The sequence below is a fragment of the Staurois parvus genome, unplaced genomic scaffold (assembly GCF_062004578.1).
Source record: "Staurois parvus isolate SC_StPar_1 unplaced genomic scaffold, SC_StPar_1.0 ptg002435l, whole genome shotgun sequence".
In the NCBI taxonomy this organism is placed as follows: Eukaryota; Metazoa; Chordata; class Amphibia; order Anura; family Ranidae; genus Staurois; species Staurois parvus.
In genome coordinates this window covers 35,001-57,309 of record NW_028320231.1, presented here as the reverse complement: position 1 = coordinate 57,309, position 22,309 = coordinate 35,001, and the positions used below count along the sequence as shown (strand labels likewise).

At 40.8% G+C, this 22,309-nt stretch overlaps 1 protein-coding gene across 1 annotated transcript in view; it reads left to right on the top strand.

Annotated features, from left to right (window-relative positions):
- The window catches only part of LOC149430879 (unconventional myosin-Ig-like), a gene marked incomplete at its 3' end in the record, with an annotated part of 43,969 nt that overhangs the window by 1,363 nt on the left and 20,297 nt on the right, over positions 1-22,309 (top strand). The gene's annotated exons all lie outside the window — the stretch shown is intronic.

Sequence of the window (22,309 nt, the reverse complement as noted above, 5' to 3'; positions counted from 1 at the left end):
TGAGAACAGCCAGCTTCTTCAGCGATGACCTTTTGTGGCTCGCCCTCCTGGTGGAGGGTGTCAGTGACTGTCTCCTGGACAACCGTCAAGTCAGCAGTCTTCCCCATGGTTGTGTAACCTACCGAACCCGACCGAGAGACCAATCACAGGCTCAGGAAACCTTTCCGGGTGTTTGGAGTCAATTAGCTGATTAGAGTGTGACACCACGAGTCTACGATAGTCAACGTTGTCACGACAGTCCCATTTCACTGAATTTTGGGTTGTCACTCGCTGTAAGCCGTCATCATCAAGAGGTACTGAGGCCGGATTGGTCCCAGAAGGAGGCCGGACTGGTCCCAGGAGGAGGCCAGACTGGTGAAGGTGGAGGCCGGACTGGTCCCAGGAGGAGGCCAGACTGGTGAAGGTGGAGGCCGGACTGGTGAAGGTGGAGGCCGGACTGGTCCCAGGAGGAGGCCGGACTGGTGAAGGTGGAGGCCGGACTGGTCCCAGGAGGAGGCCGGACTGGGGAAGGTGAGATGTTCTTGTCTCCTCGTGGTGCTTTCCACCGCTGGTGTAGTCAAGGGGAGGCAAGGGGAGTATTGCGCCCCCTAAACCATGGATCGGTAACACCTCCTGTGTCCCTTCCTCCAGAATATATATATGTGATACCTAGGAGGAAGGAGCCTTACCCCCAGATCCCCTCCCCCTTCCAGCACAAATCTCTACAACCCCTCCCCCGTCCTCCCCTCCCTTCACAAATCCTCCCCCCAATCCTCCCCTTCTAGCACAAGTCCTCTCTCCCAGCACAAATCCCCCCTCCAATCCTCTCCTCCCAGCACAAATCCCCCCCCATCCTCTCCTTTCAGCACAAATCCCCTCCAATCCTCTCCTCCCAGCACAAATCCCCCCTCCCCCCAATCCTCTCCGCCCAGCACAAATCCCCCCCCATCCTCTCCTTCCAGCACAAATCCCCCCCAATCCTCCCTTCCCAGCACAAATCCCCCCCAACCCTCTCCTCCCAGCACAAATCCCCCCCAATCCTCTCCTTCCAGCACAAATCCCCCCCATCCTCTCCTCCCAGCACAAATCCCCCCCCAAATTCTCTCCTTCCAGCACAAATCCCCCCCCCAATCCTCTCCTCCCAGCACAAATCCCCCCAATCCTCTCCTCCCAGCACAAACCCCCCCCCCAATCCTCTACCCCCAGCACAAATCCCCCCGATCCTCTCCTCCCAGCACAAATCCCCCCTCCCCCCAATCCTCTCCCCCCAGCACAAATCCCCCCTCCAGTCCTCTCCTCCCAGCACAAATCCCCCCAATCCTCTCCTCCCAGCACAAATCCCCCCAATCCTCTCCTCCCAGCACAAATCCCTCCCCCATCCTCTCCTTCCAGCACAAATCCCCCCCAATCCTCCCCTTCCAGCACAAATCCCCCCCAATCCTCCCCTCCCAGCACAAATCCCCCCCAATCCTCTCCTCCCAGCACAAATCCCCCCAATCCACTCCTTCCAGCACAAATCCCCCCCATCCTCTCCTCCCAGAACAAATCCGCCCCCCAATCCTCTCCTTCCAGCACAAATCCCCCCAATCCTATCCTCCCAGCACAAATCCCCCCCCAATCCTCTCCTCCCAGCACAAATCCCCCCAATCCTCTCCTCCCAGCACAAATTCCCCCCCCAATCCTCTCCTCCCAGCACAAATCCCTCCCCCAATCCTCTCCTCTCAGCACAAATCCCCCCCATCCTCTCCTCCCAGCACAAATCACCCCTCCCCCAAATCCTCTCCTCCCAGCACAGATCCCCTCTCCCCCCAATCCACTCCTCCCAGCACAAATCCCTCCCCCCAATTCCTCTCCTCCCAGCACAAATCCCCCCTCTCTCAATCCTCTCCTCCCAGCACAGATCCCCCCTCCCCCCAATCCACTCCTCCCAGCACAAATCCCTCCCCCCAATCCTCTCCTCCCAGCACAAATCCCCCCTCCCCCCAATCCTCTCCACCCAGCACAAATCCCCCCTCCAATCCTCTCCTCCCAGCACAAATCCCCCCCCATCCTCTCCTTCCAGCACAAATCCCCCCCAATCTCCCCTCCCAGCACAAATCCCCCCCAATCCTCCCCTCCCAGCACAAATCCCCCCCAATCCTCTCCTCCCAGCACAAATCCCCCCAATCCTCTCCCAGCACAAATCCCCCCATCCTCTCCTCCCAGCACAAATCCCCCCCCCAATCTTCTCCTCCCAGCACAAATCCCCCAATCCTCTCCTCCCAGCACAAATCCCCCCCCCCAATCCTCTCCTCCCAGCACAAATCCCCCAATCCTCTCCTCCCAGCACAAATCCCCCCCAATCCTCTCCTCCCAGCACAAATCCCTCCCCCCATCCTCTCCTCCCAGCACAAATCCCCCAATCCTCTCCTCCCAGCACAAATCACCCCTCCCCCAAATACTCTCCTCCCAGCACAGATCCCCCCTCCCCCCAATCCACTCCTCCCAGCACAAATCCCTCCCCCCAATCCTCTCCTCCCAGCACAAATCCCCCCTCCCTCAATCCTCTCCTCCCAGCACAGATCCCCCTCCCCCCAATCCACTCCTCCCAGCACAAATCCCTCCCCAATCCTCTCCTCCCAGCACAAATCCCCCCTCCCCCCAATCCACTCCTCCAGCACAAATCCCTCCCCCCAATCCTCTCCTCCCAGCACAAATCCCCCCTCCCTCAATCCTCTCCTCCCAGCACAGATCCCCCCAATCCACTCCTCCCAGCACAAATCCCTCCCCCCAATCCTCTCCTCCCAGCACAAATCCCCCCTCCCTCAATCCTCTCCTCCCAGCACAGATCCCCCTCCCCCCAATCCACTCCTCCCAGCACAAATCCCTCCCCCAATCCCCATGAGATCCAGGACAGATGGAAGGTATGAATTTGCTTCCCTTGTTACTCCCAAGGCACCCCCCCCCCCCCCCACTGCCTTACTGGGAAGAAACTGTACATATTTGTGGAGTCCTTTCCGGAATTAAATTCGCTGCATCTCCGCGATCCGACCGACCGGTACCAAGTTATACGATTGTTAGAGCTGACACCTAATCTGCTGATATCCTGCTTCCCTGCCCCCCCCCCCCCATCAACATACGAATGACAATGAGATAAAACATTTCCATTTCATGACATTTTATACTTAGTGAATGTAATCGAAGGGTCTCTGTGCTTCTCTATGCAATGCAGGTAGATAATGGCTGGTGGAAGGAGCCAGTAGGGTGCTGCAATGTTTTCTAGAAGCTATGTACAGCACCTTGCTGGCCCCTCCCACCAGCCAAGATCTGCCTGCATTGCATAGAGAAGTACAAAGATCCAGTGATGACATTTCTGGGCCTTAAATTGGGTATGTAATAAAAAAAAGTATTATATAATGATATCATTGTCAGGTCACCGAGGGAGCGAGATGAGAGCCAGGGAGAGCGAATTATCAGCAGCATATACTCCATCTCCCGTCTGAGCGATGTTTATAAACAATGTTACTTTGTATCTCTCTCTCTCCCGTCTGATCGATGTTTATAAACAATGTTACTTTGTATCTCTCCATCTCCCGTCTGAGCGATGTTTATAAACAATGTTACTTTGTATCTCTCCCGTCTGATCGATGTTTATAAAACAATGTTACTTTGTATCTCTCTCCATCCCCCGTCTGATCGATGTTTATAAACAATGTTACTTTGTATCTCTCCATCTCCCGTCTGAGCGATGTTTATAAACAATGTTACTTTGTATCTCTCCCGTCTGATCGATGTTTATAAACAATGTTACTTTGTATCTCTCTCCATCCCCCGTCTGATCGATGTTTATAAACAATGTTACTTTGTATCTCTCCCGTCTGATCGATGTTTATAAACAATGTTACTTTGTATCTCTATCTCCCGTCTGATCGATGTTTATAAACAATGTTACTTTGTATCTCTCTCCATCCCCCGTCTGATCGATGTTTATAAACAATGTTACTTTGTATCTCTCCCGTCTGATCGATGTTTATAAACAATGTTACTTTGTATCTCTATCTCCCGTCTGATCGATGTTTATAAACAATGTTACTTTGTATCTCTCCATCCCCCGTCTGATCGATGTTTATAAACAATGTTACTTTGTATATCTCCCATCTGATCGATGTTTATAAACAATGTTACTTTGTATCTCTCCGTCTCCCGTCTGATCGACGTTTATAAACGATGTTACTTTGTATCTCTATCTCCCGTCTGATCGACGTTTATAAACGATGTTACTTTGTATCTCTCCGTCTCCTGTCCGATCGACGTTTATAAACGATGTTACTTTGTATCTCTCCGTCTCCCGTCCGATCGATGTTTATAAACGATGTTACTTTGTATCTCTCCGTCTCCCGTCTGATCGATGTTTATAAACGATGTTACTTTGTATCTCTCCGTCTCCCGTCCGATCGATGTTTTTAAACGATGTTACTTTGTATCTCTCCGTCTCCCGTCCGATCGATGTTTATAAACGATGTTACTTTGTATCTCTCCGTCTCCCGTCTGATCGATGTTTATAAACAATGTTACTTTGTATCTCTCCATCTCCCGACTGATCGATGTTTATAAACAATGTTACTTTGTATCTCTATCTCCCGTCTGATCGATGTTTATAAACAATGTTACTTTGAATCTCTCTATCTCCCGTCTGATCGATGTTTATAAACAATGTTACTTTGTATCTCTATCTCCCGTCTGATCGATGTTTATAAACAATGTTACTTTGTACCTCTCCATCTCCCGACTGATCGATGTTTATAAACAATGTTACTTTGTATCTCTATTTCCCGTCTGATCGACGTTTATTAACGATGTTACTTTGTATCTCTCCATCTCCCGTCTGATCGACGTTTATAAACGATGTTACTTTGTATCTCTCCGTCTCCCGTCCGATCGATGTTTATAAACAATGTTACTTTGTATCTCTCCGTCTCCCGTCCGATCGATGTTTATAAACGATGTTACTTTGTATCTCTCCGTCTCCCGTCTGATCGATGTTTATAAACAATGTTACTTTGTATCTCTCCATCTCCCGTCTGATCGATGTTTATAAACAATGTTACTTTGTATCTCTCCGTCTCCCGACTGATCGATGTATATAAACAATGTTACTTTGTATCTCTATCTCCCGTCTGATCGATGTTTATAAACAATGTTACTTTGTACCTCTCCATCTCCCGACTGATCGATGTTTATAAACAGTGTTACTTTGTATCTCTCTATCTCCCGTCTGATCGATGTTTATAAACGATGTTACTTTGTATCTCTCCGTCTCCCGTCTGATCGATGTTTATAAACAATGTTACTTTGTATCTCTCCGTCTCCCGTCTGATCGATGTTTATAAACAATGTTACTTTCTATCTCTCCGTCTCCCGTCTGATCGATGTTTATAAACAATGTTACTTTGTATCTCTATCTCCCGTCTGATCGATGTTTATAAACAATGTTACTTTGTATCTCTATCTCCCGTCTGATCGATGTTTATAAACAATGTTACTTTGTATCTCTCTCTCCCGTCTGATCGATGTTTATAAACAATGTTACTTTGTATCTCTCCGTCTCCCGTCCGATCGATGTTTATAAACGATGTTACTTTGTATCTCTCCGTCTCCCGTCCGATCGATGTTTATAAACGATGTTACTTTGTATCTCTCCGTCTCCCGTCTGATCGATGTTTATAAACAATGTTACGTTGTATCTCTCCATCTCCCGTCTGATCGATGTTTATAAACGATGTTACTTTGTATCTCTCCATCTCCCATCTGATCGATGTTTATAAACGATGTTACTTTGTATCTCTATCTCCCGTCTGATCGATGTTTATAAACGATGTTACTTTGTATCTCTATCTCCCGTCCGATCGATGTTTATAAACGATGTTACTTTGTATCTCTCCGTCTCCCGTCCGATCGATGTTTATAAACGATGTTACTTTGTATCTCTCCGTCTCCCGTCTGATCGATGTTTATAAACAATGTTACGTTGTATCTCTCCATCTCCCGTCTGATCGATGTTTATAAACGATGTTACTTTGTATCTCTCCATCTCCCATCTGATCGATGTTTATAAACGATGTTACTTTGTATCTCTATCTCCCGTCTGATCGATGTTTATAAACAATGTTACTTTGTATCTCTCTCTCCCGTCTGATCGATGTTTATAAACAATGTTACTTTGTATCTCTATCTCCCGTCTGATCGATGTTTATAAACAATGTTACTTTGTATCTCTCCATCTCCCGTCTGATCGATGTTTATAAACAATGTTACTTTGTATCTCTCCATCTCCCGTCTGATCGATGTTTATAAACAATGTTACTTTGTATATCTCCCGTCTGATCGATGTTTATAAACAATGTTACTTTGTATCTCTCCGTCTCCCGTCTGATCGACGTTTATAAACGATGTTACTTTGTATCTCTCTATCCCCCGTCTGATCGATGTTTATAAACAATGTTACTTTGTATCTCTCTATCTCCCGTCTGATCGATGTTTATAAACAATGTTACTTTGTATCTCTCTATCTCCCGTCTGATCGACGTTTATAAACGATGTTACTTTGTATCTCTCCGTCTCCCATCCGATCGATGTTTATAAACGATGTTACTTTGTATCTCTCCGTCTCCTGTCTGATCGATGTTTATAAACGATGTTACTTTGTATCTCTCCATCTCCCGTCTGATCGATGTTTATAAACAATGTTACTTTGTATCTCTCCGTCTCCCGTCTGATCGATGTTTATAAACAATGTTACTTTGTATCTCTCCATCTCCCGTCTGATCGATGTTTATAAACAATGTTACTTTGTATCTCTCCATCTCCCGTCTGATCGATGTTTATAAACAATGTTACTTTGTATCTCTCCATCTCCCGTCTGATCGATGTTTATAAACGATGTTACTTTGTATCTCTCCATCTCCCGTCCGATCGATGTTTATAAACGATGTTACTTTGTGTCTCTCCGTCTCCCGTCTGATCGATGTTTATAAACGATGTTACTTTGTATCTCTCTATCTCCCGTCTGATCGATGTTTATAAACAATGTTACTTTGTATCTCCCGTCTGATCGATGTTTATAAACAATGTTACTTTGTATCTCTCCATCTCCCGTCCAATCGATGTTTATAAACGATGTTACTTTGTGTCTCTCCGTCTCCCGTCTGATCGATGTTTATAAACAATGTTACTTTGTATCTCTATCCCCCGTCTGATCGATGTTTATAAACAATGTTACTTTGTATCTCTCTATCCCCCGTCTGATCGATGTTTATAAACAATGTTACTTTGTATCTCTCTCTCCCGTCTGATCGATGTTTATAAACAATGTTACTTTGTATCTCTCTCTCCCGTCTGATCGATGTTTATAAACAATGTTACTTTGTATCTCTCTCTCCCGTCTGATCGATGTTTATAAACAATGTTACTTTGTATCTCTCTCTCCCGTCTGATCGATGTTTATAAACAATGTTACTTTGTATCTCTCTCTCCCGTCTGATCGATGTTTATAAACAATGTTACCTTTTATCTCTCTCTCCCGTCTGATCGATGTTTATGAACAATGTTACCTTTTATCTCTATCTCCCGTCTGATCGATGTTTATAAACAATGTTACTTTGTATCTCTTCATCTCCCGTCTGATCGATGTTTATAAACAATGTTACTTTGTATCTCTCTATCCCCCGTCTGATCGATGTTTATAAACAATGTTACTTTGTATCTCTCTCTCCCGTCTGATCGATGTTTATAAACAATGTTACTTTGTATCTCTCCATCTCCCGTCCAATCGATGTTTATAAACGATGTTACTTTGTGTCTCTCCGTCTCCCGTCTGATCGATGTTTATAAACAATGTTACTTTGTATCTCTCTCTCCTGTCTGATCGATGTTTATAAACAATGTTACTTTGTATCTCTCTCTCCTGTCTGATCGATGTTTATAAACAATGTTACTTTGTATCTCCATCTCCCGTCTGATCGATGTTTATAAACAATGTTACTTTGTATCTCCATCTCCCGTCTGATCGATGTTTATAAACAATGTTACTTTGTATCTCTCTCTCCCGTCTGATCGATGTTTATAAACAATGTTACTTTGTATCTCTCTCTCCCGTCTGATCGATGTTTATAAACAATGTTACTTTGTATCTCTCTCTCCCGTCTGATCGATGTTTATAAACAATGTTACTTTGTATCTCTCTCTCCCGTCTGATCGATGTTTATAAACAATGTTACTTTGTATCCCTCTCTCCCGTCTGATCGATGTTTATAAACAATGTTACTTTGTATCTCTCTCTCCCGTCTGATCGATGTTTATAAACAATGTTACTTTGTATCCCTCTCTCCCGTCTGATCGATGTTTATAAACAATGTTACTTTGTATCTCCCGTCTGATCGATGTTTATAAACAATGTTACTTTGTATCTCTCCGTCTCCCGTCTGATCGATGTTTATAAACAATGTTACTTTGTATCTCCCGTCTGATCGATGTTTATAAACGATGTTACTTTGTATCTCTCCATCTCCCGTCTGATCGATGTTTATAAACGATGTTACTTTGTATCTCTCCATCTCCCGTCTGATCGATGTTTATAAACAATGTTACTTTGTATCTCTCCGTCTCCCGTCTGATCGATGTTTATAAACAATGTTACTTTGTATCTCCCGTCTGATCGATGTTTATAAACGATGTTACTTTGTATCTCTCCATCTCCCGTCTGATCGATGTTTATAAACGATGTTACTTTGTATCTCTCCATCTCCCGTCTGATCGATGTTTATAAACGATGTTACTTTGTATCTCTCCATCTCCCGTCTGATCGATGTTTATAAACGATGTTACTTTGTATCTCTCTATCTCCCGTCTGATCGATGTTTATAAACGATGTTACTTTGTATCTCTCCGTCTCCCGTCTGATCGATGTTTATAAACAATGTTACTTTGTATCTCTCCGTCTCCCGTCCGATCGATGTTTATAAACAATGTTACTTTGTATCTCTCCGTCTCCCGTCTGATCGATGTTTATAAACAATGTTACTTTCTATCTCTCCGTCTCCCGTCTGATCGATGTTTATAAACAATGTTACTTTGTATCTCTATCTCCCGTCTGATCGATGTTTATAAACAATGTTACTTTGTATCTCTCCATCTCCCGTCTGATCGATGTTTATAAACAATGTTACTTTGTATCTCTATCTCCCGTCTGATCGATGTTTATAAACAATGTTACTTTGTATCTCTCCATCTCCCGTCTGATCGATGTTTATAAACAATGTTACTTTGTATCTCTCCATCTCCCATCTGATCGATGTTTATAAACAATGTTACTTTGTATCTCTCTATCTCCCGTCCGATCGATGTTTATAAACAATGTTACTTTGTATCTCTATCTCCCGTCTGATCGATGTTTATAAACAATGTTACTTTGTATCTCTCCATCTCCCGTCTGATCGATGTTTATAAACAATGTTACTTTGTATCTCTCCATCTCCCGTCTGATCGATGTTTATAAACAATGTTACTTTGTATCTCTCTCTCCCGTCTGATCGATGTTTATAAACAATGTTACTTTGTATCTCTCCATTTCTCGTTTGAGCGATGTTTATAAACAATGTTACTTTGTATCTCTCTCTCCCGTCTGATCGATGTTTATGAGCATGTCTTGTATTCCTGTAATATCCTCTCCTGTGTAGACATCCACATGTCCCGATTCTGCTGCGATGTGCCGCCATCTTGGCTGTGATGTCAGCAGCCTCAACAGCCTCAGAGCTGCCACTCAAGTGACCCCTCTATAGTATTCCCATTGACTCTTCCTGTGGTAGATACATGAAACGTTATGTAGGTAGGTGATGAGGAGAGATGTGGGAGCTGGACCAGCACAGACAGTAATTAGACAGGTACAGAAAAGAAGAGGGGAAGGGCAGAGGAGCTGGGCCAGCACAATCAGTAATTAGACACTCCCAAAAAAAGAGGGGAAGAGCAGAGGAGCTGGGCCAACACAGACAGTAATGACAGTCATGGAAGAGAAGACAAGAAGGGCAGAGGAATAATTAGACAGTCATGGAAGAGAAGAGGGAAAGAGCAGAGGAGCTGGGCCAGCATAAACAGTAATTAGATAGGCACAGAAGAAAAGAGGGGAAGGGAAGAGGAGCTGGGCCAGCATAAACAGCAATTAGATAGGCACAGAAGAAAAGAGGGGAAGGGAAGAGGAGCTGGACCAGCACAGTCAGTAATTAGACAGTCATGGAAGAGAAGAGGGGAAGGGCACAGGAGCTGGGCCAGCACAGACAGTAATTAGACAGTCATGGAAGAGAAAAGGGGAAGGGCACAGGAGCTGGGCCAGCACAGACAGTAATTAGACAGTCATGGAAGAGAAGAGGGGAAGGGCACAGGAGCTGGAGCAGCACAGTTAGTAAATAGACAGTGATGGAAGAGAAGAGGGAAAGAGCAGATGAGCTGGGCCAGCACAGACAGTAATTAGACAGTCATGGAAGAGAAGAGGGGAAGGGCAGATGAGCTGGGCCAGCACAACCAGTGACTAGATACTCCCAGAAGAAAAGAAGGGAAGGGCAGAGGAGCTGGTCCAGCACAGTCAGTAATTAGACAGGCACAGAAGAGAAGAGGGGAAGGGCAGAGGAGCTGGGCCAGCACAAACGATAGTTAAACACGCCCAGAAGTAACTCTCTATATATTATTCCCCTCCCTCCTCCCCCAGCAGCTACATAAAAGGGGAGGGATGGATGGATGGACGGAGGAGCTGCTCAAAGGCACATTGCAAGTAAAAAACATTAACTTAAAGGAAAACACCGCAAGTCTGCTTTTAACATACTTCATCTTCCCGGGATATAACCTGCACGTGTGTTATGTTGGTGACTCTTTAAAGCAGATCTAGCGTCAGATATCATAGGACTCTACCTGACAGAGGGACGGCGCCAGCTTTGTTCAGGCATCATTCAGGGTCACCGTCTATATCCTGACCTGAGATGGCAGCTCAGAGATGTCCAAATCCTGGTGCCTGTGCAGTTCTTGGCACAGTTCACAAATGTCTGGCACAGATCAGCCCCTGCTGCACCCTCTCACCTTTTGACTTGTTACAATGTTGCATCTTTCATGAAGCCAACATACACTATATTGCCAAAAGTATTGGCCCCGCCCTCCAGATCATGTGATTCGGGTGTTCCAATCCCCTCCATACCATGTGATTCAGGTGCTCCAATCCCCTCCATATCATGTGATTCAGGTGTTCCAATCCCCTCTATATTATGTAATTCAGGTGTTCCAATCCCCTCCCAATCATGTGATTCAGGTGTTCCAAACGCCTCCATATCATGTGATTCAGGTGTTCCAATCCCCTCCCAATCATGTGATTCAGGTGCTCCAATCCCCTCCATATCATGTGATTCAGGTGTTCCAATCCCCTCCCAATCATGTGCTTCCTGTGTTCCAATCCCCTCCATATCATGTGATTCAGGTGTTCCAATCCCCTCTAGATCATGTGATTCAGGTGTCCCAATCCCCTCCAGATCATGTGATTCAGGTGTCCCAATCCCCTCCATATCATGTGATTCAGGTGTCCCAATCCCCTCCAGATCATGTGATTCAGGTGTTCCAATCCCCTCCAGATCATGTGATTCAGGTGCTCCAATCCCCTCCATATCATGTGATTCAGGTGTTCCAATCCCCTCCATATCATGTGATTCAGGTGTTCCAATCCCCTCCAGATCATGTGATTCAGGTGCTCCAATCCCCTCCATATCATGTGATTTAGGTGTTCCAGTCCCCTCCAGATCATGTGATTCACGTGCTCCAATCCCCTCCATATCATGTGATTCAGGTGTTCCAATCCCCTCCATATCATGTGATTCAAGTGTTCCAATCCCCTCCATATCATGTGATTCAGGTGTTCCAATCCCCTCCATGGACACAGGTGTATACAATCCATCCCCTAGGCATGCAGACTGCTTCTACAAACATTGGTGAAAGAATGGGTCGCTCTCAGGAGCTCAGTGACTCCAAGCGTGGTCCCGTGATAGGTGGCCACCTGGGCAATAAGTCCATCCGTGACATTTCCTGGCTACTAAATATTCCACGCTCAACTGTTAGTGGGATTATAACAAAGTGGAAGCAACTGGGAACAACAGCCACTCAGCCACCAAGTGGTAGGCCACGTCACATGACAGGGCGGGGTCAGCGCATGCTGAAGCGCACAGTGCGCAGAAGTCGCCAACTGTCTGCAGAGTCAATAGCTAAAGACCTCCAAACTTGGTGTGGCCTTCAGATGAGCCCAACAACAGTGCGTAGAGAGCTTCATGGAATGGGTTTCCATGGCCGAGCAGCTGCATCCAAGCCTTCCATTACCAAGTGCAATGCAAAGCGTCGGATGTCGTGGTGTAAAGCACGCCGCCACTGGACTCTAGAGCAGGGGAGACGTGTTCTCTGGAGTGACCAATCACGCTTCTCTGTCTGGCAATCCAATGGACGTGTCTGGGTTTGGTTTGCCAGGAGAACGGTACTTGCCTGACTGCATTGTGCCAAGTGTAAAGTTTGGTGGAGGGGGGATTATGGTGTGGGGGTGTTCCTCAGGGGTTGGGCTTGGCCCCCTAGTTCCAGTGAAAGGAACTCTTAAGGCGACATTTTGGACAATTTCATGCCCCCAACTTTGTGGGAGGAGTTTGGGGATGGCCCCTTCCTGTTCCAACATGACTGCACACCAGTGCACAAAGCAAGGTCCATAAAGACATGGAGGAGCCAGTTTGGGGTGGAGGAACTTGACTGTCCTGCACAGAGTCCTGACCTCAACCCCATAGAACACCTTTGGGATGAATTAGAGCGGAGACTGTGAGCCAGGCCTCCTCCCCCGACATCAGTGCCTGACCTGACAAATGTGCTTCTGGAAGAATGGTCCAACCTTCCCATAGACACCCTCCTAAACCTTGTGGGGGGCCTTCCCAGAAGAGGTGAAGCTGTTATAGCTGCAAAGGGCGGGGCCAACTCAATATTGAACCCTACGGACTAAGACTGGGGGGCCATTAAAGGTCATGTGCGTGGAAAGGGCGGGGCCAACTCAATATTGAACCCTACGGACTAAGACTGGGGGGCCATTAAAGGTCATGTGTGTGGGAAGGGCGGGGCCAACTCAAAATTGAACCCTACGGACTAAGACTGGGGGGTCATTAAAGGTCATGTGTGTGGAAAGGGTGGGGCCAACTCAATATTGAGCCCTACGGACTAAGACTGGGGGGGCCATTAAAGGTCATGTGTGTGGAAAGGGCGGGGCCAACTCAATATTGAACCCTACGGACTAAGACTGGGGGGCCATTAAAGGTCATGTGTGTGGAAAGGGCGGGGCCAACTCAATATTAAACCCTATGGACTAAGACTGGGGGGCCATTAAAGGTCATGTGTGTGGGAAGGGCGGGGCCAACTCAACATTGAACCCTACGGACTAAGACTGGGGGGCCATTAAATGTCATGTGTGTGGAAAGGGCGGGGCCAACTCAATATTAAACCCTATGGACTAAGACTGGGGGGCCATTAAAGGTCATGTGTGTGGGAAGGGCGGCCGACCAATACTTGGGGCAATATAGTGTGTATTATAAAAATGTGAATTGGAGAGGATTTTGTATGCAGATATTACAGACACTGTATGAAAGGGTGGAGCGGGGTGGAGTGTGTTATGTAGAAGGGTGGAGCGGGGTGGAGCGTGTTATGTAGAAGGGTGGAGCGGGGTGGAGCGTGTTATGTAGAAGGGTGGAGCGGGGTGGAGTGTTATGCAGAAGGGTGGAGCGTGTTATGTAGAAGGGTGGAGCGGGGTGGAGTGTGTTATGTAGAAGGGTGGAGCTGGGTGTAGTGTGTTATGTAGAAGGGTGGAGCTGGGTGTAGTGTGTTATGTAGAAGGGTGGAGCGGGGTGGAGTGTGTTATGTAGAAGGGTGGAGCTGGGTGTAGTGTGTTATGTAGACGGGTGAAGCTGGGTGGAGTGTGTTATGTAGAAGGGTGGAGCTGGGTGGAGTGTGTTATGTAGAAGGGTGGAGCGGGGTGGAGTGTGTTATGTAGAAGGGTGGAGCTGGGTGTAGTGTGTTATGTAGAAGGGTGGAGCGGGGTGGAGTGTGTTATGTAGAAGGGTGGAGCTGGGTGTAGTGTGTTATGTAGACGGGTGAAGCTGGGTGGAGTGTGTTATGTAGAAGGGTGGAGCGGGGTGGAGTGTGTTATGTAGAAGGGTGGAGCTGGGTGTAGTGTGTTATGTAGAAGGGTGGAGCTGGGTGGAGTGTGTTATGTAGAAGGGTGGAGCGGGGTGGAGTGTGTTATGTAGAAGGGTGGAGCTGGGTGGAGTGTGTTATGTAGACGGGTGAAGCTGGGTGGAGTGTGTTATGTAGAAGGGTGGAGCTGGGTGGAGTGTGTTATGTAGAAGGGTGGAGCGGGGTGGAGTGTGTTATGTAGAAGGGTTGAGCGGGGTGGAGCGTGTTATGTAGACGGGTGGAGCGGGGTGGAGTGTGTTATGTAGAAGCGTGGAGTGTGTTATGTAGAAGGGTGGAGCGGGGTGGAGTGTTATGTAGAAGGGTGGAGCGGGGTGGAGTGTTATGTAGAAGGGTGAAACGGGGTGGAGTGTGTGATGTAGAAGGGTGGAGCGGGGTGGAGCGTGTGATGTAGAAGGGTGGAGCAGGGTGGAGTGTTATGTAGAAGGGTGGAGCGGGGTGGAGTGTGTGATGTAGAAGGGTGGAGCGGGGTGGAGTGTGTGATGTAGAAGGGTGTAGCGGGGTGGAGTGTTATGTAGAAGGGTGGAGCGGGGCGGAGCGTGTTATGTAGAAGGGTGGAGCGGGGCGGAGCATGTTATGTAGAAGGGTGGAGCGGGGCAGAGCGTGTTATGTAGAAGGGTGGAGCGGGGCGGAGTGTTATGTAGAAGGGTGGAGCGGGGCGGAGCGTGTTATGTAGAAGGGTGGAGCTGGGTGGAGTGTGTTATGTAGAAGGGTGGAGCGGGGCGGAGCGTGTTATGTAGAAGGGTGGAGCTGGGTGGAGTGTGTTATGTAGAAGGGTGGAGCGGGGCGGAGCGTGTTATGTAGAAGGGTGGAGCGGGGAGGAGTGTTATGTAGAAGGGTGGAGCGGGGCGGAGCGTGTTATGTAGAAGGGTGGAGCGGGGCGGAACGTGTTATGTAGAAGGGTGGAGCGGGGCGGAGCGTGTTATGTAGAAGGGTGGAGCTGGGTGGAGTGTGTTATGTAGAAGGGTGGAGCAGGAAGCAGGAGGTCACAAGGGGTAGATGCAGTCAGTGATCCTGTACAGAGGTCTGTAGATAAGAGTTGGACATTTCCTGAGTGGCCAATCACTGGTGACACCACTAGATGAGCCAATCACTGGTGACACCGCTAGATGAGCCAATCACTGGTGACACCGCTAGATGAGCCAATCACTGGTGACACCGCTAGATGAGCCAATCACTGGTGACACCGCTAGATGAGCCAATCACTGGTGACACCGCTAGATGAGCCAATCACTGGTGACACCGCTAGATGAGGCAATCACTGGTGACACCGCTAGGTGAGCCAATCACTGGTGACCCCAATAGATGAGCCAATCACTGGTGACCCCAATAGATGAGCCAATCACTGGTGACACCGCTAGGTGAGCCAATCACTGGTGACTCAGGAAAACTTTCACCAAACTCCTCCATTGCCAGGAACAACACGAAGCTCTTCAGCAGACAAGGACAGCTACACCAGTCATGTGATAGGACCAATTTTTCAGAGACACTTCTCCTGTTGCTCGTGCACAACGTTGCCGCAGGGGATGACGGGGCATCGGCTCTCAGTTTAGTACATCGGAATAGAAATTCTATTTTGCAGGTCAGTACACACCACAAAGTAACCACAGCGCAGCCTCCTGAGAATGACATCACTTCCCCGAGAATGACATCACTTCCCCGAGAATGACATCACTTCCCCGAGAATGACATCACTTCCTGAAAAAAAATGTATTTATTTATTTTTTTTACGTACTGTCACTGCCACATCAGTTATATAATCACGCTGTACTGGACTGGTGTCAATATGTAATATATATATATATATATATAAAATAATTAATAAAAAAGAAAATAAAAATTTGAAAAAAAATAAAAATTAAACTATTATTTTAATTTTTTTTACATACATTTGAAAAAAAATGTAATTATTTTTTTTTTTTTTTGTACACACTGTCACCAGTCAGTGTCTCTGATCACAGCCACACCAGTTATATAATCACGCTGTACTGGACTGGTGACAATATGTAAAAAAAAAATATATATATAATAATAATTATGTAATAAAAAATAAAATAGAAAAATGTGAAAAAAAATACAAATTAAATGATTATTTTTAGCATACTGTCACCAGTCAGTGTCCCTGATCACTGCCACACCAGATATATAATCACGCTGTACTGGACTGGTGTCAATATGTAATATATATATATATAAAATAATTAATAAAAAAGAAAAGAAAAATTTGAAAAAAAATAAAAATTCAACTATTATTTTAATTTTTTTTACATACATTTGAAAAAAAAATGTAATTATTTATTTATTTATTTTTTGTACACACTGTCACCAGTCAGTGTCTCTGATCACAGCCACACCAGTTATATAATCACGCTGTACTGGACTGGTGACAATATGTAAAAAAAAAAAATATATATATAATAATAATTATGTAATAAAAAATAAAATAGAAAAATGTGAAAAAAAATACAAATTAAATGATTATTTTTAGCATACTGTCACCAGTCAGTGTCCCTGATCACTGCCACACCAGATATATAATCACGCTGTACTGGACTGGTGTCAATATGTAATATATATATATAAAATAATTAATAAAAAAGAAAATAAAAATTTGAAAAAAAATAAAAATTCAACTATTATTTTAATTTTTTTTACATACATTTGAAAAAAAAAGTAATTATTTATTTTTTTTTTTTTTGTACACACTGTCACCAGTCAGTGTCTCTGATCACAGCCACACCAGTTATATAATCACGCTGTACTGGACTGGTGACAATATTTAAAAAAAAAATATATATATATATAATAATAATTATGTAATAAAAAATAAAATAGAAAAATGTGAAAAAAAATACAAATTAAATGATTATTTTTAGCATACTGTCACCAGTCAGTGTCCCTGATCACTGCCACACCAGATATATAATCACGCTGTACTGGACTGGTGTCAATATGTAATATATATATATAAAATAATTAATAAAAAAGAAAATAAAAATTTGAAAAAAAATAAAAATTCAACTATTATTTTATTTTTTTTTACATACATTTGAAAAAAAAATGTAATTATTTATTTATTTATTTTTTGTACACACTGTCACCAGTCAGTGTCTGTGATCACAGCCACACCAGTTATATAATCACGCTGTACTGGACTGGTGACAATATGTAAAAAAAAAAATATATATATAATAATAATTATGTAATAAAAAATAAAATAGAAAAATGTGAAAAAAAATACAAATTAAATGATTATTTTTAGCATACTGTCACCAGTCAGTGTCCCTGATCACTGCCACACCAGATATATAATCACGCTGTACTGGACTGGTGTCAATATGTAATATATATATATATAAAATAATTAATAAAAAAGAAAAGAAAAATTTGAAAAAAAATAAAAATTCAACTATTATTTTATTTTTTTTTACATACATTTGAAAAAAAAATGTAATTATTTATCTATTTATTTTTTGTACACACTGTCACCAGTCAGTGTCTCTGATCACAGCCACACCAGTTATATAATCACGCTGTACTGGACTGGTGACAATATGTAAAAAAAAAAATATATATATAATAATAATTATGTAATAAAAAATAAAATAGAAAAATGTGAAAAAAAATACAAATTAAATTATTATTTTTAGCATACTGTCACCAGTCAGTGTCCCTGATCACTGCCACACCAGATATATAATCACGCTGTACTGGACTGGTGTCAATATGTAATATATATATATAAAATAATTAATAAAAAAGAAAAGAAAAATTTGAAAAAAAATAAAAATTCAACTATTATTTTATTTTTTTTTACATACATTTGAAAAAAAAATGTAATTATTTATCTATTTATTTTTTGTACACACTGTCACCAGTCAGTGTCTCTGATCACAGCCACACCAGTTATATAATCACGCTGTACTGGACTGGTGACAATATGTAAAAAAAAAAAATATATATATAATAATAATTATGTAATAAAAAATAAAATAGAAAAATGTGAAAAAAAATACAAATTAAATTATTATTTTTAGCATACTGTCACCAGTCAGTGTCCCTGATCACTGCCACACCAGATATATAATCACGCTGTACTGGACTGGTGTCAATATGTAATATATATATATATATAAAATAATTAATAAAAAAGAAAATAAAAATTTGAAAAAAAATAAAAATTAAACTATTATTTTAATTTTTTTTACATACATTTGAAAAAAAATGTAATTATTTTTTTTTTTTTTTGTACACACTGTCACCAGTCAGTGTCTCTGATCACAGCCACACCAGTTATATAATCACGCTGTACTGGACTGGTGACAATATGTAAAAAAAAAATATATATATAATAATAATTATGTAATAAAAAATAAAATAGAAAAATGTGAAAAAAAATACAAATTAAATGATTATTTTTAGCATACTGTCACCAGTCAGTGTCCCTGATCACTGCCACACCAGATATATAATCACGCTGTACTGGACTGGTGTCAATATGTAATATATATATATATAAAATAATTAATAAAAAAGAAAAGAAAAATTTGAAAAAAAATAAAAATTCAACTATTATTTTAATTTTTTTTACATACATTTGAAAAAAAAATGTAATTATTTATTTATTTATTTTTTGTACACACTGTCACCAGTCAGTGTCTCTGATCACAGCCACACCAGTTATATAATCACGCTGTACTGGACTGGTGACAATATGTAAAAAAAAAATATATATATATAATAATAATTATGTAATAAAAAATAAAATAGAAAAATGTGAAAAAAAATACAAATTAAATGATTATTTTTAGCATACTGTCACCAGTCAGTGTCCCTGATCACTGCCACACCAGATATATAATCACGCTGTACTGGACTGGTGTCAATATGTAATATATATATATAAAATAATTAATAAAAAAGAAAATAAAAATTTGAAAAAAAATAAAAATTCAACTATTATTTTAATTTTTTTTACATACATTTGAAAAAAAAAGTAATTATTTATTTATTTTTTTTTTGTACACACTGTCACCAGTCAGTGTCTCTGATCACAGCCACACCAGTTATATAATCACGCTGTACTGGACTGGTGACAATATTTAAAAAAAAAAAATATATATATAATAATAATTATGTAATAAAAAATAAAATAGAAAAATGTGAAAAAAAATACAAATTAAATGATTATTTTTAGCATACTGTCACCAGTCAGTGTCCCTGATCACTGCCACACCAGATATATAATCACGCTGTACTGGACTGGTGTCAATATGTAATATATATATATAAAATAATTAATAAAAAAGAAAATAAAAATTTGAAAAAAAATAAAAATTCAACTATTATTTTATTTTTTTTTACATACATTTGAAAAAAAAATGTAATTATTTATTTATTTATTTTTTGTACACACTGTCACCAGTCAGTGTCTGTGATCACAGCCACACCAGTTATATAATCACGCTGTACTGGACTGGTGACAATATGTAAAAAAAAAAATATATATATAATAATAATTATGTAATAAAAAATAAAATAGAAAAATGTGAAAAAAAATACAAATTAAATGATTATTTTTAGCATACTGTCACCAGTCAGTGTCCCTGATCACTGCCACACCAGATATATAATCACGCTGTACTGGACTGGTGTCAATATGTAATATATATATATAAAATAATTAATAAAAAAGAAAAGAAAAATTTGAAAAAAAATAAAAATTCAACTATTATTTTATTTTTTTTTACATACATTTGAAAAAAAAATGTAATTATTTATCTATTTATTTTTTGTACACACTGTCACCAGTCAGTGTCTCTGATCACAGCCACACCAGTTATATAATCACGCTGTACTGGACTGGTGACAATATGTAAAAAAAAAAAATATATATATAATAATAATTATGTAATAAAAAATAAAATAGAAAAATGTGAAAAAAAATACAAATTAAATTATTATTTTTAGCATACTGTCACCAGTCAGTGTCCCTGATCACTGCCACACCAGATATATAATCACGCTGTACTGGACTGGTGTCAATATGTAATATATATATATATAAAATAATTAATAAAAAAGAAAAGAAAAATTTGAAAAAAAATAAAAATTCAACTATTATTTTATTTTTTTTTACATACATTTGAAAAAAAAATGTAATTATTTATCTATTTATTTTTTTGTACACACTGTCACCAGTCAATGTCTCTGATCACAGCCACACCAGTTATATAATCACGCTGTACTGGACTGGTGACAATATGTAAAAAAAAAAATATATATATAATAATAATTATGTAATAAAAAATAAAATAGAAAAATGTGAAAAAAAATACAAATTAAATTATTATTTTTAGCATACTGTCACCAGTCAGTGTCCCTGATCACTGCCACACCAGATATATAATCACGCTGTACTGGACTGGTGTCAATATGTAATATATATATATAAAATAATTAATAAAAAAGAAAATAAAAATTTTAAAAAAAATAAAAATTCAACTATTATTTTAATTTTTTTTACATACATTTGAAAAAAAAATGTAATTTTTTTTTTTTTTTTTTGTACACACTGTCACCAGTCAGTGTCTGTGATCACAGCCACACCAGTTATATAATCACGCTGTACTGGACTGGTGACAATATGTAAAAAAAAAAAAATATATATAATAATAATTATGTAATAAAAAATAAAATAGAAAAATGTGAAAAAAAATACAAATTAAATTATTATTTTTAGCATACTGTCACCAGTCAGTGTCCCTGATCACTGCCACACCAGATATATAATCACGCTGTACTGGACTGGTGTCAATATGTAATATATATATATATAAAATAATTAATAAAAAAGAAAAGAAAAATTTGAAAAAAAATAAAAATTAAACTATTATTTTAATTTTTTTTACATACATTTGAAAAAAAAATGTAATTATTTTTTTTTTTTTTGTGTACACACTGTCACCCGTCAGTGTCTCTGATCACAGCCACACCAGTTATATAATCACGCTGCACTGGACTGGTGACAATATGTAATATATATATATAAAATAATTAATAAAAAAGAAAAGAAAAATTTGAAAAAAAATAAAAATTCAACTATTATTTTAATTTTTTTTACATACATTTGAAAAAAAAATGTAATTATTTATTTATTTTTTTTTTGTACACACTGTCACCAGTCAGTGTCTGTGATCACAGCCACACCAGTTATATAATCACGCTGTACTGGACTGGTGACAATATGTAAAAAAAAATATATATATATAATAATAATTATGTAATAAAAAATAAAATAGAAAAATGTGAAAAAAAATACAAATTAAATTATTATTTTTAGCATACTGTCACCAGTCAGTGTCCCTGATCACTGCCACACCAGATATATAATCACGCTGTACTGGACTGGTGTCAATATGTAATATATATATATAAAATAATTAATAAAAAAGAAAAGAAAAATTTGAAAAAAAATAAAAATTAAACTATTATTTTAATTTTTTTTACATACATTTGAAAAAAAAATGTAATTTTTTTTTTTTTTTTTTGTACACACTGTCACCAGTCAGTGTCTGTGATCACAGCCACACCAGTTATATAATCACGCTGTACTGGACTGGTGTCAATAGGTTAAAAAAAAAATAGTGATTTTTTTTTTTAATTTCTACATTTTCCAAAAAATTGTAACAAAAAATGACAACCTCCAAAAAAACTCCCCATGCCTCTCTCACTAAATACCTTGTACTGTCTATTTTCCAAAAATGGGTGATTTGGGGGGTATTTGTACTATCCTGTAATTTTTGGGATACAATTTTTTTATGGGTATAGCGTTGCATGACCGAATTGTCAAAGCGCGACAGCGCTGAAAGCTGGAAATTGGCCTGGGCAGGAAAGGGTGTGGCGGTGCCCGGAAGGGGAGGGGTTAAAGGACATGTGATTTAAAAAATACACCAAAAACAAAAACTTTTTTTTATAGATTTCAATGGGAAAAGGGCGGTTTTTGGTGTTTTTTCCCCCATAGATATACATTCACAAACACAGGGAAGCGTTTTTC